Below are 19,325 nucleotides of genomic sequence, written 5' to 3' on the forward strand. Positions count from 1 at the left end.
GTAAAATTAACAATAATAACTCTACCGAGAACGATCTTTCATTCTGAAGCGACAGATTGAAATTGTTTGTTGGACCGGAACTCGAGCCTGGAAGCTTTGCCTTTAGTGGGCAAGCGCTGTGTCAGTGAGCTGTCCAAGCACGTCTGAAGACTCTTCGTCGAGAGCTTGACTTGCCCCAATACCTCATCTTCTGCTTTCCGGCATCACGAAAGCTGTCCTGCAAACTGTACTGAGCAGGTGGTCCTGGAAATAAGGAATATTTGGGAGATATGGCTCTTCCAAGCCTTGCGGATTGTGTCTAGAAGGAATATTGCAGTCTGCAGTGAAGGTACTGGCTATATTGAAGTTGTGAGGGCGGATCATAAGATGTGTGTGGGTGGCACAATCAGAACAGGACATGAGAAAGGCAAGGTTCTGGGATCGAGTGCCGATCCAGTACACTGTTTTAGCTGTCTCACACTTTCAGTAATAATAATGATAACAATAAGGATATGCAGTTCCAGAAAGTTTCAGGATCAGGAAGAAACTATAACACACAACACAGCTGGATGCAAAATACTAGCACTCGCAGTTCAGCTGAACAATTCCCCAGAACTTTGGAACAGCGGTATCAGTGAGTGTAAAGAATCTTCTCTCCTTACTAAAGATATGGTCTACTCGCCTCAATAAATTATAAAAATTTCGGAATTTACTAGAACCGCACCATAAACATTAACAAAACAACACGTAATATCGGACGCTGCCACTGTCCCGAAAGAAACGGTGACAACATGCATGATCTGAGACGGTATCGTTTGCTGTGTTGACCACTGCAGAAAGCAGGGCAGATTACTTCTTTGAGTTCTCATAAAACATACTGATAGAAATGGTTCAAATGGCTCTGAGCACTATGGGACTTAACATCTGTGGTCATCAGTCCCCTAGAACTTAGAACTACTTAAACCTAACTAACCTAAGGACATCACACACATCCACGCCCGAGGCAGGATTCGAACCTGCAACCGTAGCAGTTGCGCGGTTCCGGACGGAGCGCCTAGAACCGCGAGACCACCGCGGCCGGCCATGCTGATAGATTCTCTTTAAACTGTTGTCACTATCAATGCCTCTTCAAACTGAGTGCTCCAATAAATAATAACAACAAAAATAGTGAAACATGTGGCAAATGTGATGCACAAAACAATATGAACTCCATATGAAATGGTGTGTAGCCAATTTTGGTGTCTATAGCATCTTTCACTTCCTATGGCTGATGCATATCAAAGCAGAACTATGCTTAGGGTCTTTTATATCAATCAATACAGACAAATTATACTCGTATCAGTTCCTCGGGATTCTAGAAAAGTTATCCGACCGCTTGTAATTATTACAATATAAATCACTATCGCTTTATAAAATTCATATTTGGTTACTTTGGAGGCCAGGGGAGATATGGTATTTCGTCCTCATGTTCAGGAAACCAGTTTTGAGCTTTTACAGCCTGTTGGGTTGGATCATTATAACCATTAAAGATGGAATCACCTGACAGAAATAATGCCTGTGCTGTCCCCCACAAAAAAAAAAAAAAAAAAAAAAATTACGCTTTCGCATTTAACTTTGTTTTAGTCATCACCACACGACCTATTATAAACCACAATGAAAATTACTCAAAGTTAAAAATAGAAAAACCAACACCACTCTTCGCAAATTAAAAAAATGTAACATTCAGCACTTGTCGTTTCCCTGATGCAAATACTTTCAGTCTGGAGTAAGATTTATGACAAAGTATTCGATATTTCCATTCGCTGGCAATACAGAGTGTGTGCTCTCCCACAGTAAAGCCTTTTCTTTGTATTCATCCGGGTTAGATGAGTTTACATTTCCTGATGTAAACAATCGCGTCACTTGAGGTGGACTCCTTATGTAAAGAAGGACATCACTGTTATATATAAATTCAAGCCTAGCGTAAACAAACTGCACACATGCCTGGTTCCCTTAAGCGCACAAAATGGTCATTCAATGCTTTGATCTTTATCTCAATTACTATAATTTATGCTCCAAAATGGCCGACATGTAAACAGACTGTCCACTGGCACTTTGACCCACTGTCATAACACCCTGTGTATTTAGCCTTATCTTATTATAATTTATGACCCAAAAATGACGTTGTGATGCCCAGACACTTTGACCCAACGGTGGATGTGTAAAAATGTTAGGAAATTCAAAAAGGCGTTATCCTATTTGCTGCAGTAGAGTCTTACTCCCAACGGCGTTTTCTACAGGTACTCCAGCGTATGACAATTTTCCATTGCTATTTGCAGTTTGGGGCAGTTTATTGCAGTTTTTGGATAGTTCTCTTCCAGCATTCCAAATACTCACTGTCAACTGTTTTTTTAAGATCGTCATACGAAGATACATGGATATTACCGTAAGTGTTTGACAAGTAATGTTTAAAAAATTACACTGGAGCAAATTTAAACAAATACACTGATATTCCGTTGTTTAACGTTAAACAGTTACAACAGTGCATATTTAAACAAATGCTCTCTTGCTACATATCAAGTCTACGTACGTAGCTATGTTTCACTGTAAGGAACTTATTCATGCATTATCAATTAGTGTGTTAAATACAATGGCTTACACATTAGGATGCCACAGTCAATGTGTAAAGACAGCAGGGAATTTAAAAAAAAGTCCAAGTGGAATTGTTTCTACAAATATATAGGTACACACACAAGACATCGCTGTAAACCAGCGGTGTGCATTCTGGGTAAGCAACTGAAACACTGCTTCAGTAACAATATTCGTAATGATACATTATGTAATTATAAACACGCATTTACTCGAGAATATCTAGATAAAACCCTTACATTTCTTCGAAACATACAGAACTGATATTATCAGTATGTTACATTACTGACAGAGCTTTGTGAGCTGAGCCGAAGCAATATCGCTGAAGCTCAGCTGAGCAAGGAGGCAGTTGCGCATGCAGCTCTGTTGGTCACGTGCCATGTGTGCGTTTTTCTGCCACAACCGAAGCTAGGTTCAGGCAGCGAGACAGGTCGTTTTTGACCACTTGCGAAGCTACCTTCAGACGGGCATATAATACAGAATAAGCAACACAATACTGCAACGCTCAGTTTGGGTTTGCCGAATCTGTATTAAAGTGTGTCGCAGTGCCAGCGAAGCAGTTAGAATCTAGTAATATAATACAGAACTATGTCTACATTTGTTACAAATGAGATTTTCTCTAAGCCGTTCTGTGCACGCCTTTTTCAGAAAAAAGGAGGTAATTAAAAATGAGCGTCTAACACAAGAACTACCGAACTGGCTTAAAAGATCATACGACAGTCATAAGACAGAGCACGTACGATACTGTAACCGGCTATGATCATCTATAGCTATAGCTCCTTTCCGTAACACAGAACAGAAACTACATGTGATGACCAGCTTAAAAATGAAATATCTCTATACAATCAACGGTCTGAAAGGCTCGTTAATGCAGTGTGTTTTCTGGGAAAACAATAGTTGGCCTTTCAGTGACATGATGAAACGACAAATTCAATCAGGAAAATTGTTGAGATGATCTACAGAGTATGATTCTAGTTTGGCGGAGTGTTTATAGAAATTTCTATTCGAATTCAGAACGCTCTAATACAAGTCGTAGTTTCGATCGTTCTAACAGCTATATAGCAGTAGTGGGACAACCTTCATGCCACCCCACTCTCCATTGTTGCCAAATTTATTCAAGGTGGCGGCGATGACGTCATCAAATATGGCGGCATGTAGACGTGACAACAGCGCATGACGTCATCCAATATAGCGGCTTTTGGCGGGAAAATAGGCCAATTGTCCTATGTCGACTAACCTAACCTCAATAAAAAATGGCGGGAAATTTGAATTTTGGCCAGAAAATAGACCAATTGTGCTACGTCCACTAAACTAAGCCTCCAGAAGAAAAAATTGCGGTAAGTTTGAATTCCAACAGGATAATGCATGCAAAGACCGTACTTGTCTTTATTATTATTGATTATCATTTATTAACATTCATTATCAGTTATTATTATTTACTATCATTTATTATTATTGACCTGCCTCCACTAGAAAATTCCCTCCAAAATCAAATTCCAACATGATAATGGCTGCAAAACCTTACTTTTGTTTATTATTATTCATTACTATTCATTATCATTTATTATCATTCATTATCACTTAATATCATTCATTATCATTTATTATTATTATTATTTATTATTATAGGCCTACCTCCACTAGAAAATTGTGCCAAATTCAAATTCCAACACGATAATATCTCGAAAACTGTACCGCGATTTATTATTATCATTTATTATTTATTTAAGATGTCCGATTTTCTCGTCGAGAAAGCCATTTTCCTTACATCCATAACAAAAATCTGTCACAAGTTCAAATCCCAACACCATAACTGATCACACTTATGAGCTTTCTCCGTCACCTTTTTTCACTGGTAGCCTATCATAATCACGTCAAATAATAAACTACACTTTAGTAACGTAAGTCACGTCCTCTGATTTTGCAGGGGGGAAGGAACTGAAGACTTTATTTCAAGCAGTACGGTCACCACTTGTTCTCCAACACAGTCAGCACACACATCTTTGATATCGCAGTGCAGTCACCACGACATCCGCACTCCAACTGAATTAGTTCAAATCCTCGCCACCCTCTGGCCAGCGCGCGGAGACACTGCCGACGCCTGTCACAGGAGGCAACTGGACACTCGCGATGGGGGCGAGCCCAGTGATCGCTCCCACATCGCAAACATGTTTTCGCTGGACACGCTGGAACTTGGCGAGTTTGACATCACAGCGATCCCTTGTCCGATCACCACGTGTATTCGTCGCCTCCTCACGTTTCCCGCCAAAATTGTTTGCCTGGGAGGTGAATCACACAACGGTCGGCTGTTCCCTGCCACACTTTTGGCGCCAAAGTTCTTTTCCTGGGCACATTCAGACCTGTCAATGCTGACCGCTCACAGTCCACCATGTGTCTCTGTGCGAGCGAGAATGCAGTGCTACACTTTTGGCGGGAAAGTTTGCTCGACAGTGGAATCCGCCATGACTATGTAACAGCACGTTTGGACCACACTAAAATGCTCGCTAATTGACTCGCTCTCGCGCGCGCGTAATAACTGTACAATCGCTGCGCCGCCGCCCTGCTTACGTCACACACCCTCCATACACGCGACGGACATAGTCTTCTGTAAATACCTAAGTACTTAATTCCATTTTGTTTTTAATCATATTAAACAATTCAATTTACAATTTCATATACGTATGCAGAGGTATTCAACTACCTAATTTCAACAACTTTTCGAGGACCAGACAGCCACCTCTCCCTAGGAACCAGCGCCAAGTTTGAATTCTGTCAGTAAAGAAAGGTCACTTCTGCTTTCTCTACCAACCTAATAAAATTGTTTGAAAAAAAAAGGCACTTGTACGAACCACAGCCGCTCGACCGCCACTTCCTCCTAGGAACCATTGCCAAGTTTGAAATCTGCCAGTAAACAAAGCTCCCTTGCGCTCCCGCCGCCAACCTAATAAAATTGTTGCAAACGAAGCTCATCACCACTAAACTAAGCCACCAGCACTCAACCTCTTCCTACACGTTTCAGGTAAAAGGACTGACCCTGCACTAGGCCCATGGATGGAGGAACCAATTTACTTTATTTAGGAATGGAGTATATGTATCACACCGACATGCTCCACACCATACAGACCTGCAAATCACTACTACACAACTCATTTATAATGCTCTACACACACGCTTGCTAATTGTAAACAGTTAAAAATAACTCATAGCACAGCCTACAGACATGCGAACCGCTCATAAATAATACAAAACATTTACGTCCAAATTGCCAAACAACTGCTAATTTTCGGAAATAATTTCAGTCCACTGTCGAGCAAACTTTCCCGCCAAAAGTGTAGCACTGCGTTCTCGCTCGCACAGGGACACGTGGTGGACGGCGAACGGTCGGCACCGACAGGTCTGAATGTGCCAAGGAAAACAACTTTGGCGCCAAAAGTGTGGCAGGGAACAGTCGACCGTTGTGTGATTCAGCTCGCAGGCAAACAATTTTGGCGGGAAACGTGCGGAGGCGACGAATACGCGTGATGGGCGGACAAGGGACCGCTGTGACGTCAAACTCGGTAAGTTCCAGCGTGTCCAGCGAAAACATGTTTGCGACGTGGGAGCGATCACTGGGCTCGCCCCCATTGCGAGTGGCCGGCCGCCTCACGTGACAGGCGTCGGTAGTGTCTCCGCGCGCTGGCCAGGGGGTGGCGAGGATTTGAACTAATTCAGTCGGAGTGCGGCCGTCGTGGTGACTGCACTGCGATATCAAAGATGTGTGTGCTGACTGTGTTGGTGAACAAGTGATGACCGCACTGCTTGAAATGAAGTCTTCAGTCCCGTCCCCCCTGCAAAATCAGAGGACGTGACTTACGTTACTAAAGTGTAGTTTATTATTTGACGCGATTATGATAGGCTACCAGTGAAAAAAGATAAGTGATGGAGAAAGCTCATAAGTGTGATCAATTATGGTGTTGGGATTTGAACTTGTGACAGATTTTTGTTATGGATGTAAGGAAAATGGCTTTCTCGCCGAGAAAATCGGACATCTTAAATAAATAATAAATGATAATAAAAAATCGAAGTACAGTTTTCGAGACATTATCGTGTTGGAATTTGAATTTGGCGCAATTTTTCTAGTCGAGGCTGGTCAATAATAATAAATGATAATAAATAAGTCTTCATGCCACCATATTGGATGACGTCACCACCGCCATCTTGAATAAATTTGGAAACAATGGAGAGTGGGGTGGCACGAAGGTTGTCCCACTACTTATGGCAGCAAATGGTGCGTGTTCCTTTTGTGGCCGCCATGGTTGATGGAATCCGAAATGTGCCTAATAAAGCAAAGTTTTCTGTTGTCCTGCGTTATGTGTATGAAGGAGAAATAAAGGAAAGATACTTGGCGTTCAGTGATATAAGTGGTGACACACATGCCTAGGCTATCGCAGAACTTACCTGCCACTTCTCAGAATTCTGATATACTGAAAAATTAGTCGCACAGACATTTGATGGTGTGGTAAGTACGGGGAAAAATCTGAATGGGTACCAAGCATTAATCAAAGTCACATATCATGAAGCTATTTCATTTCACTGTTACCCCCGGGTACTAATCATAATTTTATCTCAAAGCTTCAGCCAAATACCCGATTCCGAAATATTTTTTATTCGCTCAGTGGACTTCCAGTATTTTTTTCCTGATCATCTAAAAGTATTACGTTTTTGAATGCATTTTTGCAACGTTGTCTTCCACACATCTGTATGATGCGATGGAATTACTCAACTAGATGGTGAACACTGTGTGACAGAACAGAACTAAGCTTTGTAATTTGTTTAGTGCCGTCATAGAACATCCCCAAGAAAATGATTTAGATGTTTTAGCACCAATTAAGGGCTTTTTGATATTTTTAAAAGCATGTTTCTCTCTTGAAATCATTCGACAAAATATCACTTTTAATGATGTGCTGTACAACATCCTAAAACTGGGAAAGCTTCATCATTCAAAGAAGATGTGGTGCTACACTGCCAAGTTTTCCTGCTTCTATTAACATCGAGTAATACACGCGGCACGCCAGTGCTACGTATGTGTCATGCCAAGTGTCGCACTGCTTGTCATGCAGCGCCTGTTAGCCACTTGCCCCGCATTCGGTGAGTGAGCGCCGCGTGTTGACGCCCGAGCTGACTGCTGGCCGCGTGCTTCGATGTGCGCGGGCACAGCGAGTGGTTTCGCCACGCAGGTGCAGTGCTCTGCTTATCGCTACCTAACCACGACACACACTTGAGCGCTTCCGCCACTGACAATGTTCTGCTTGTCTTTGAGTAACAATAAATAAACCAAGGAAGGTGATTTTAGAGATTTACATTAATTTTATGAATCAGTTATTGTTTTCACTTTTCAATCGTACTGCTGGAGAAATATTGATTGTTTTGTAAACAGTAACTGAACTGATGTGGCTGTGGTCCTGACAGAACCTTTTATACAAATAAAACAATTCTTACGTAATCTATCTACATTCCTGTGAGGACACATAAATTCCTTTATTTCTCATTAACTTGCAAATGCTATGTTCAAGTGCAATAATTTTGTCTACAATAAAATGTAATAACTGTAAAATTAATTGTCTTCACAAAAAGGAGACTAATGAATTACTTCACTACATAATTGACACCCTGTGTGGATCCTTAACTTAAATCCGATCACTGTCAGTTTTTCATATTGTATGAAGCACCATGACTGGGAGGTATACTCCCAACTGCAAAAAAAAAAAAAATGTGTTTAGTACACTCCCCTCTTGCACACTAAAAGATTCTAATAACTGCAGTATCCATGCAGAAAGCAGTACAAAAATGATTCTAAAATATGGAGACGATCTACCACACATCAAGGTCATTTATCTTTAAAACTCTGCATCTTTTTACAGTCGATGTTTCAAGGTTAAGGAATCCAAGGACCACAAACAGCAAATTCTTAAGAATCGAGAATGAAATATTATTTGACAACAAGTTAAGCATATGCTTGAAACGACATACACTCCTGGAAATTGAAATAAGAACACCGTGAATTCATTGTCCCAGGGAGGGGAAACTTTATTGACACATTCCTGGGGTCAGATACATCACATGATCACACTGACAGAACCACAGGCACATAGACACAGGCAACAGAGCATGCACAATGTCGGCACTAGTACAGTGTATATCCACCTTTCGCAGAAATGCAGGCTGCTATTCTCCCATGGAGACGATCGTAGAGATGCTGGATGTAGTCCTGTGGAACGGCTTGCCATGCCATTTCCACCTGGCGCCTCAGTTGGACCAGCGTTCGTGCTGGACGTGCAGACCGCGTGAGACGACGCTTCATCCAGTCCCAAACATGCTCAATGGGGGACAGATCCGGAGATCTTGCTGGCCAGGGTAGTTGACTTACACCTTCTAGAGCACGTTGGGTGGCACGGGATACATGCGGACGTGCATTGTCCTGTTGGAACAGCAAGTTCCCTTGCCGGTCTAGGAATGGTAGAACGATGGGTTCGATGAAGGTTTGGATGTACCGTGCACTATTCAGTGTCCCCTCGACGATCACCAGTGGTGTACGGCCAGTGTAGGAGATCGCTCCCCACACCATGATGCCGGGTGTTGGCCCTGTGTGCCTCGGTCGTATGCAGTCCTGATTGTGGCGCTCACCTGCACGGCGCCAAACACGCATACGACCATCATTGGCACCAAGGCAGAAGCGACTCTCATCGCTGAAGACGACACGTCTCCATTCGTCCCTCCACTCACGCCTGTCGCGACACCACTGGAGGCGGGCTGCACGATGTTAGGGCGTGAGCGGAAGACGGCCTAACGGTGTGCGGGACCGTAGCCCAGCTTCATGGAGACGGTTGCGAATAGTCGTCGCCGATACCCCAGGAGCAACAGTGTCCCTAATTTGCTGGGAAGTGGCGGTGCGGTCCCCTACGGCACTGCGTAGGATCCTACGGTCTTGGCGTGCATCCGTGCGTCGCTGCGGTCCGGTCCCAGGTCGACGGGCACGTGCACCTTCCGCCGACCACTGGCGACAACATCGATGTACTGTGGAGACCTCACGCCCCACGTGTTGAGCAATTCGGCGGTACGTCCACCCGGCATCCCGCATGCCCACTATACGCCCTCGCTCAAAGTCCGTCAACTGCACATACGGTTCACGTCCACGCTGTCGCGGCATGCTACCAGTGTTAAAGACTGCGATGGAGCTCCGTATGCCACGGCAAACTGGCTGACACTGACGGCGGCGGTGCACAAATGCTGCGCAGCTAGCGCCATTCGACGGCCAACGCCGCGGTTCCTGGTTTGTCTGCTGTGCCGTGCGTGTGATCATTGCTTGTACAGCCCTCTCGCAGTGTCCGGAGCAAGTATGGTGGGTCTGACACACCAGTATCAATGTGTTCTTTTTTCCATTTCCAGGAGTGTATGTTAACACTGGAACTACTTGCAGATATGTAGGCCGAATCGAAAGGAATCATCCGATTTCGCACACCTATATTTCCGAAACTAATAAACATATATAATGAGTTTTGTTTTTTGATGAATGAGAAACTCAATAAGTTTTTCTTTTTCATACATTTTCATTGGTATTCAATATGCCCCCTTGATATGCATGGAATATGCCAGTGCGGTATTGAAATGGTTCCCACACTGCAGTGAGCATGTCTTGAGTTACAGCTTGCACAGCTGCTGTTATGCTATGTCTCAGTTCCATCATTGTTGTTGGTAGAGACACATAAAATGAGTCTTTTACAAACCCCACAAGAAATAATCACATAGAGTCAGGTCTGGTGACCCTGGAGGCCAGTAATGTAAGGCTGAATCATTTGGTCCTGTGCGACCAATCCATCGCTCAGTAATCATTTGATTTAAAAATTCCCGCACTTCCAGATGCCAGTGTGGCGGTGCCTCATCCTGTTGGTAAATGAAGTCGTTCAAATCATTGTCCAACTGTGGGAAAAGATAGTTCTCAAGCTGAACAGTTATTATTGACCCTCACTGCGCGAAACGTAGAACACAAAATGCTGTCTGTTAGCCTGACACCATTTTTAGTAGAACTGATGAAGCGGGTGCCCATTGGTGCAACCTAGCGGGAAAAACGTAAAACTCTAGAGTTTTCTCTTTCCAACAGTAAGTTGTTCATGCACTTATCTCAAATAACATAATAATTATGATTTTTTTAGTCGGATAATTCTTTTTGATGCATCCTTTTATGATCATTCTTTGTTTGTCAACAGAGGGCAAATATTTAGTTTCAATGAAGCAATTAAAACACAGCGAATTCGAGAAAAATGACCTCTTGCTAAATGTGGCGTGTTTACAGGCTCGATCAATTCTGGTATGTCCGCACCACAGTACCAGTAACTCCAGTGTCAAAGTGTTGGCATTATCATAACAATCGCATTCCTGGCCAGAATGGTGTGTCATGTGATATTGCTTCTGCAACTACGTCTGTTTTTGTATCTAGTACAGTTAAATGATTTGATATTTGCTAGAACTGACACATGTCAGTAGTAGAACAAGGGTGGTGTCAGTGCAGGTTGCCTACATCAGGGGCAGGTATGCGCGCAGGGGCAAAGCTATTGTTCTCTTTTGATTGACAGGTTCTTAACCAATTGTTCTCCTTTAATTGACAGGTACTTACCCTATTGTTCTGCTGAAAGGATCCTTCCTTCTGATGGACAGGCACTTTTGTTCCACCTCCCCCCCCCCCCCACCACCACCACCTCTCAGAAAACCTCAGCCCTCACCGCTACATATACACCTTCAGGTCTGAGTTATTGCAATAGCCCCTCTCACTCTTATCAATGTTATTGACTACTTAATTAAATTTATCAATTAACTAACAACTCCCCCTCCCCCCTCCCAAGCCCCAGAAAATGGTGGGGAGTTCAAATTCCATCAGGACGATGCAACACACCACAGCTACCTCCACTAACCTAAGAAAATGGTCGGAAAAATAGGGCACTTGTGCTACCTCTACTAATCTAAGTCATCCTATGGCCACCTCTTCCTAGGAATTGGTGTGAAAAGGACTCCACCTGTGCTGGATAGGATGGATTTAAGTCTTTATTTAAACACTTTTTTAAACAATTAGAGTAAGTATCTCCATCCAGTGTGTTCACCACAAGGTCCAGAGTCATCTAACCTAGTACACAGTACTACCACCAGAGGGCGCTGTCAGCCCTCCCATGACATAATCCAAGATGGCGGTCGGGAGGGAGACAAACGGTGGGAAAAGGAGTCAGCCTATTCTGGGTTGCTGGAGAGGGTAAGGAGTGTACTTTATTTATTTTTGGAACAATTTATTTGGGGACAATTTTGATGTAGTATATTTGTTACACTGATACAAAACACATGCTCTGACGAGCTTCGGGTCGCAATTCAAAGCCCACAGACCTGCAACCTACTCGTAAATCGTCGGAATAATGCTGTACACTGATGTACAGACACGCAAACAACTCGTAAATTGTCAAAATAATGCTTGATAATGGTCTGCAAATAGGCTTGCTAATTGTAAACTGTCGAAATAATGCATTTAACAACCTACAGAACTGCAAACTACTCGTAAATCACGGAAATAATGCATAACTCTGATGTACAGACACGCAAACAACTCGTAAATTACCGAAATAATGCAGTACACAGCATACAGACCTGCAAACTACTCCTAAAGCATCGAAATAATCCGGTACACTGACGTACAGACACGAAAACAACTCGTAAGCTATAGGAATAATGCATACAATTTATTTAGGGGTGCATTTTACGTAGTTTATTTATTACACTGATAAAAAAACGCTCACCCTAGCATGCTTGGGGTGACAGTAAATAGTCTACAGGCATGCAAACTACTCGTAAAACGCCGAAATAATGCAGTACATTGATGTGCAGAGAGGCAAAAAACTCGTAAATTGTCAAAATAATGCATCTAAAAGACTCTGCAAACACGTTGCTGAATTTGAACTTTCGAAATCATGCACCGACACACCTGTTCACAAAAGAATGCAACAGACACCAAAACAACTCGTGAATTTTCAAAAGATAATGCATGTGTAACACTATGCAAACATGCTCTCAACACTTAAACAGCCAAAAATAATCCAGTGCACAAACACTGAGTGCACGTAAAAAACAGCTTTTGAACTGTAATCAGCCGCAACTATCAGACTCCAATGCGCACATGCACTTTGCAGGACCAGCTGGATGCAAGCCACCACCAGAACACTAACCATTTGCTCTTATGCTGCTGCCGACAGCAGGTGAAAGTCGCGTCTACAGATGCAGTTCTTTGAGAGTTATACTGATGTCACATCTCTATGCAAATAAGGGCCAAGTCACCCTCTGGACTGCGTGAACATGTTCACCACTGCTGGCATGATCCCTCTCTCTACCTGTGGTCCAGTGAAGACCTAATTGCTGACGGACCACCCTCCCAGATGCTGCAGAAATCCATTCCATTGCTTCCCAGAATAACATCGACTGCTTTCTCCATTGCGGTCCTAATGGGATATGTGAGCTGTGTCTAGTTGTTCGTGCATGCTTACCTGCCCACTGTGGCTGACGCATTACCACGAATTGTTCATGCAGCGACCAGGACCTGTTTACGAAAATAGCCCAGAATAACACCGATTGCATTCCTCCTGATGGTCCTAACGAGACATCACGTGTTCCATTCCTGGAAATTGTGGCGACCTGCTGTCAATATATGTCTCAGAAACATTAAACATTCTCACTGCTGAAATCCTTCATCATGTCTGTGCAGGCTCGTGAAAACACTGTTAATCATAAAAGCATTCTTGTTGTTTGGAAAGAGAGCACCGTCTAAGTTCAGATTAGAGGGGGGGGGGGGAGGAATCAGAACAATTACACAAACAGAATTCGAACCACTGTCCTACAGAAGAGAAAAATGGCGGAAATTTCTGGTATCCTACAGCTATTGGTCTGGAGATATCTCAATGCTACAGTGGCAGAGAGTGATGTCATCCCCACCAGAGATGGATGGTCTGCTTCAACTTGTCTTTGAACACTTGCTTTCTCATAAATTCCCATAGATACCTTGCATCCATCTTGTATGGATCAGTTTGTATATGCTACTATGCCCCATCACAAAGGACGTCTTGTGAATGAATGAAACATTCTGATTGGCCCTTATTGAATTTACCCTCCAAATTACTGATGCTGCCGGTATGGGATGCACTGTCCATCTTTTTTTTTCTTTCTGCAGACAATACTTTCAGAGGCAAAAACTATTTTGTGCAGATTACCATATTGCACCAGCAATTAAACCCTGCTAAGTGGCCTACAGATCGTCAAATACGAAAAGATGCTTACTCATTTACACCGCTCTGTCACTGAGATCGAAAGCTTGAATATTAGAGCGTGAAACCAATCTCCAATCTGGCAATATATATCACCGCATACCATGTCGATGTAGTAAACATACAATTTTTATCCTGCGCCATACAAAATCGGCGCTCTTACATCCTTCATGTAGCTATCGACCACCAGACTCTCGTACATATACCATGGAGACAACAGCACCATATATGCTCCTCGCAGCACTAGATATTTTCCCGCAGCCGACGGTCACAAGTCATCCACTCCCAACATGTGAACGCCCTCAGAGGACCAAAGTCACTCTGAGAACTGTTCTACAAATATGGGGTCGGCTCCCCTCAGCACAAACACATTACTGTTTCTGGACCCAGCCTGCTTGCTTGCTTGCTTTTCTACACACTCCTCCAGGCCGTGGGATTAGAAAAACACATGTATTTTCATATGGCTTGCCATAATATTATACCATTTACGAGGTACTTCTCGATATCAAGCACATAGCACTATCCTACCAATCGCTCGCCCAGCATAATTCCAAAGATATAGACTGGAAATTATTTCTCTACAAACCTGAAGCTTTAGCGAGGTGGAGCGCGCTGTAAACAACTGAGTAGCTAGGAACTTACCCTGCCTGCGAAGACCTTTATATGAGAACTCGAAAAAAAATAGATGAAACTGATATTTCCACTCGTTAATATTGATGTCAGTGATGTAACAGAACTCAAATCATTCCTATACAAAGTCAACTAAGGTGTTTCTTATGTCTAGAGAACCAGAAAATATACCCTCCACCTGTCTTTCACCTGCTAGATATTCCCTAAAATAAATAAAGGCGCGAAATGTGCCGTAGCAGTCAACTGAACAATTTACATGGGAGGGAATAACGGTCCAGTGCAAACACACGTCCGTATGGAATCTTCTAAAATTTCCACTCAATCACGAAAGCTGTCCAACACATACTAAGTATTAGTTCGCTATTCGACATGGTTCAGTCAGCTAAATTCCTACACCCTAACAGGCTTCTCCATTTGGACAGCTCCTACCGTCAGCTAGAAATGTGAGTCACTCCTGCCAAAGGTCACCAGCGCTGTATGCCAAGCATACATAGACAGAATCGTCCTAGGAAAAAAACTCGCCTCATATATATTTTATCCCTGTACTTACAATTAAATATTACGATCGCGGTCTCAAATGGAAGACATTCGACAATGAGTGAAGTAACGGACACCCTGCTGATGGCTGTGGCTCTGGAAATAGAAATATCTGTACCATTCTTATGACTTGTCATACTCTTCCCTTTGCGATCACAGTATTCCACGTGAAATCCATACCTTCTTTAGGACTGAACACAGTCATTTCTTTTGCACATGTCGGAACACACACACACACACACAAATACTTTACAAGCCTGATGCTCAACGCGAACCTCTCACATACACCCTACTACTAGGTATAATACTTCGCCAATAACATTGCTGGCGATACGAATTAATACTGACCGAAAATCAACGGTGGGTCGACATGTGTCTTAAGTTTTTTTGTGAGTGGTACCACTGTACCTCAGAAAGAAAGACATAATCGACTTACAAATCAAAAGATGTTAAAAAATACGACCATATTACTATCACAAGCAGTCTTAGTTCTCCATGTGCACACAAGTATCCACGTTTAAAGCTATCCCGGCTTTCTAAATCGAGGTATGGAATTACCTCCAAATGAAGTGGTTTTTCCAGACAAATACTGTGACACTGAATATAGATGACGATCGCTGGAGTCTATATTATCAGACCAGCAGTGCTGTTACATGTCACTGATGGTGCAACCTCATGATAAAATTACCGAATTTAGAAAGTGATTCATTTAAGGAACATGGTATGAACTCGGTATTTGCAACTCCCTCATGCCGCCGCTAGATATTTCTTCAGTATTTGTAATTTATTCTGTCTCGATGCCAGGTCAGAGGTTCGGTGATATATCGACTGGGTTATAGGTGATAGTTGATGGTGAGGGATCACAAACAATAGTAGATGGTGTGCTCATTCAGGATGTAACAAATGTGCACACACTTTTCATATCTCTATTGTGACACTCTCCAGTAGAAACGCTGTTCAAATGGTTCAAATGGCTCTGAGCACTATGGGACTTAACTGCTGAGATCATCAGTCCACTATAACTTAGAACTACTTAAACCTAACTAACCTAAGGACATCACACACATCCATGCCCGAGGTAGGATTCTAACCTGCGACCGTAGCGGTCGCGCGGTTCCAGACTGTAGCGCCTACAACCGCTCGGCCACCCTGGCCGGCTAGAAACGCTGTCTGGGATTTGGAATCAAGTCTTTTCATTCAACCAAATACCTGCGTTGGATTCTATAGAGCAGTCCTTTAATGATTACAGCCACTATTGAATCATATTTATGGCACTCTCACATCTCGAAACAAGTCACCTTTCTCGAACCTATCCGCTACAGTAAAACTGAAACGTGATTTTAGGTAGTCCCTATGCATCTTGCAACTGCCCTTCAGTCTCTGCGTTATCATCTCTGCAGCTTTGTGCATGTGATCGTTCCAATGTAAGTCGGAACTGAGTAGAAGTCGGAGAAAGCTATATCTACCATCTTCTGCAACCCGTGTAGAAACAGGCTAAGCTGAGTTACTGTGACAGAAGTGTTTTTTGACCATTCGATGGAAACAGGACCTGGGAGAAGACGAAGATTTTGCTAACTCATTGTGGTGCATCCCCAAACTTCATACAGATAGTACAGTCTGAAGTAGATCTGCGTCCCTCAGCGTCCATTGATGTCTATCACCCCAACATGCTATCTTCATTATTCTGAAACATCGAGGAGAGAAAAATTACGAATTATAAAAGCTCCACTAACTTCATACAATAGAGAACTCGAAAGGTTTTTATCACATTTCTCTCCTCCCATATATTGAAAATGAATACCGTTTGCTTTCCAGCATAAAGCACATCTGACGATCCTATTAAATGTACAGCTATTGATCCACTGCACAGACCAGTTGTAAGTTTCATCACATGTACTGTAGGAGAATGACCGTATGCTACAATCTACACTATAAGTCGAAGAGACCCTTCCAGTGTCCCTTTATCGTTGTTTGAAACATTGTTTTTTTTTCTGCTGTAACACTCTTCACACACTGGCATACATTTTGTTCTTTCTGCCACGACTTCGAGGTCTGTGTCAGGTTCTAAACTGACATTAACACGTTCTACTGCATTGCTTCTCACAGAAAACTAGATGTTGCACGGTATAAATCATGTTACTGCCACCACCATAACACACCACACACAATGGATGATTTTAAATAAAAGATAGTCACAACTTAAGGAAACTGGAAGAGTTTGGCGGCATTCTGGAGAGGTTCCAAACTGCAGTCCAAAGGTGATTGATGACCTCTACATTGTCATAGTCACGGAATAGCTGATGTCTCTGCGTACTGTTTCGAGTGATTCCTCATATTACATTCATGTATACGATCACTGTGTCGGTGCTAGCCATCCGCAGAAGGTGTTGCCCCTCCACCAAACTCTCCCTCCAACTCAAACAAGCGATGTCAGTCAGTCTCATTACGTGGTAACCAACACAATATCTGTGGACGGATAGGATGGAAAAGACATCGTCGATGTACCCTAATAATAAGCATCACAGTGGACAGTGCGAACAATTTTAGCAATTTAACAGCAATTTCAACACCGACCAATGATGTGACAGCATGTTTCGCAACTTCAGTATCATCGCTACACCGCCCCTCCTCTACCACGCGAGTATCAGTGCGAATGTAGGTAGATGACTGTGCAGTACGTCCGTTTATTGTTAATTCTCGAACACAGAAATCATCAAAGTATACGAGACTGCATTCTACATATTTATAGAACCTCGGGCATAGTGCTTAATTTAGCATCTCTCTCTGTGTTACAGCTCCATCGCAATCGATCACCCCGTCCACTCTCTGTTATCCTGTGACACAGATTCATATAAGTTTAGAGGCACATGGTTCTCCGTTTCCATAAAAGCGTCAAATGCAGTAGTGAACGCGCATGTATCACTGTTACCTCAATGCAGAAGCATGCTGCCTCGACTGAAAAAAGTAACTGTTTCCCTGGTTCCCTTGGCTTCCATCTCGACGTTTTCTCGGATTCCTCTTGCTGTCGCATACTTGTCGCCATGTACAAGAATTGTTCTGCGCCAACCAGAAGACACGCAATTACTTCCTCAATTTACCCGCATTTCAGCGCATTTTCCCTCAATTTATACGTATGTTCCATCATTTTTCGCAATTATATAGATTTTTTTATGTCACTTCTACCCACGCGATCATAACATAACCTCTCGTTCCATGTTCTAAAATTGCTTATGAATGTAGTACAGCTGCCAACACCTAGCGCAAAATCACTATTTTTCTGATCGGGACGCGTGATATAGCACTGTAGTCGATTGCATTCAGTCGCCTCCACCCACATATACCACATTTGCAGTGCATTTGCTCTGTTTGTCTGTGAATGTGCATGTGTCGTGGATGGCTCCCAAGACCCACAGTAGACCCGAGTTAGCGTTCGAGTGTGGATCTGCGGCGCACAATATTTCCAGACCGATGTTCGGAGGCGGATCCACCACTCGTCACATCTGGGATGGGGCTCACAGGTGGAGCAACCGCGCGTTACATCTGAAGATGTGTTCCTTGTTCGATGTTGGGTCCACCAGCGGGAGGACCCCTTGTCAAGAAAGTTTGTAAACTCTTTGGAATACTGTGAGCAACGCAGAATGTAAGTAGTAGTGGGTATCCCTCTGATGGAAACGCACGCATATTGAAAATGGAGATTGTGAAGTCAGTGTGATATAGAAGAATGGGATAAAATAAAAGAAAATCGTAGCAACAGATAGTACTTCACAAGTTATTTAGTCATCAGGAACCCACAACGTTAAATCAAAATTTCAGCCGCCAGAATGTACCCCTAGACGCAAGAACCGGAGCCAACAAGAAGAGAAAATGAAGACAAGTAAAAAGTTTTTCTTTTCTATACCTAACGCCTCTCGAAGCTTTTGAAAATAACGAAGAGACTAAGAGAAATTTAATGCGATGAGTCGGAGGGTAAGATTACACCCTCCTACTGCTGCGATAGAGAGAGACCGTCCGTTAACCGGACGTGCGCCACAGACTTTACTTTTACGTTTTGCACTTCATCAGAATACTTTGACGTCCTCTTGGACTATCTAAATTTTGTGTTTTCTCTCTCGCATCTTCATTTGCGTGCAACTGTACTAGTTAATTAACGTTCAATTTTTTTCTATTCATAGTAAGAAGAATGTTTTTATTTTGGAAACTTCTTTCCCCTAGTGAGGTTTCGTA

The sequence above is a fragment of the Schistocerca nitens genome, chromosome 5, assembly GCF_023898315.1.
Source record: "Schistocerca nitens isolate TAMUIC-IGC-003100 chromosome 5, iqSchNite1.1, whole genome shotgun sequence".
NCBI lineage: Eukaryota > Metazoa > Arthropoda > Insecta > Orthoptera > Acrididae > Schistocerca > Schistocerca nitens.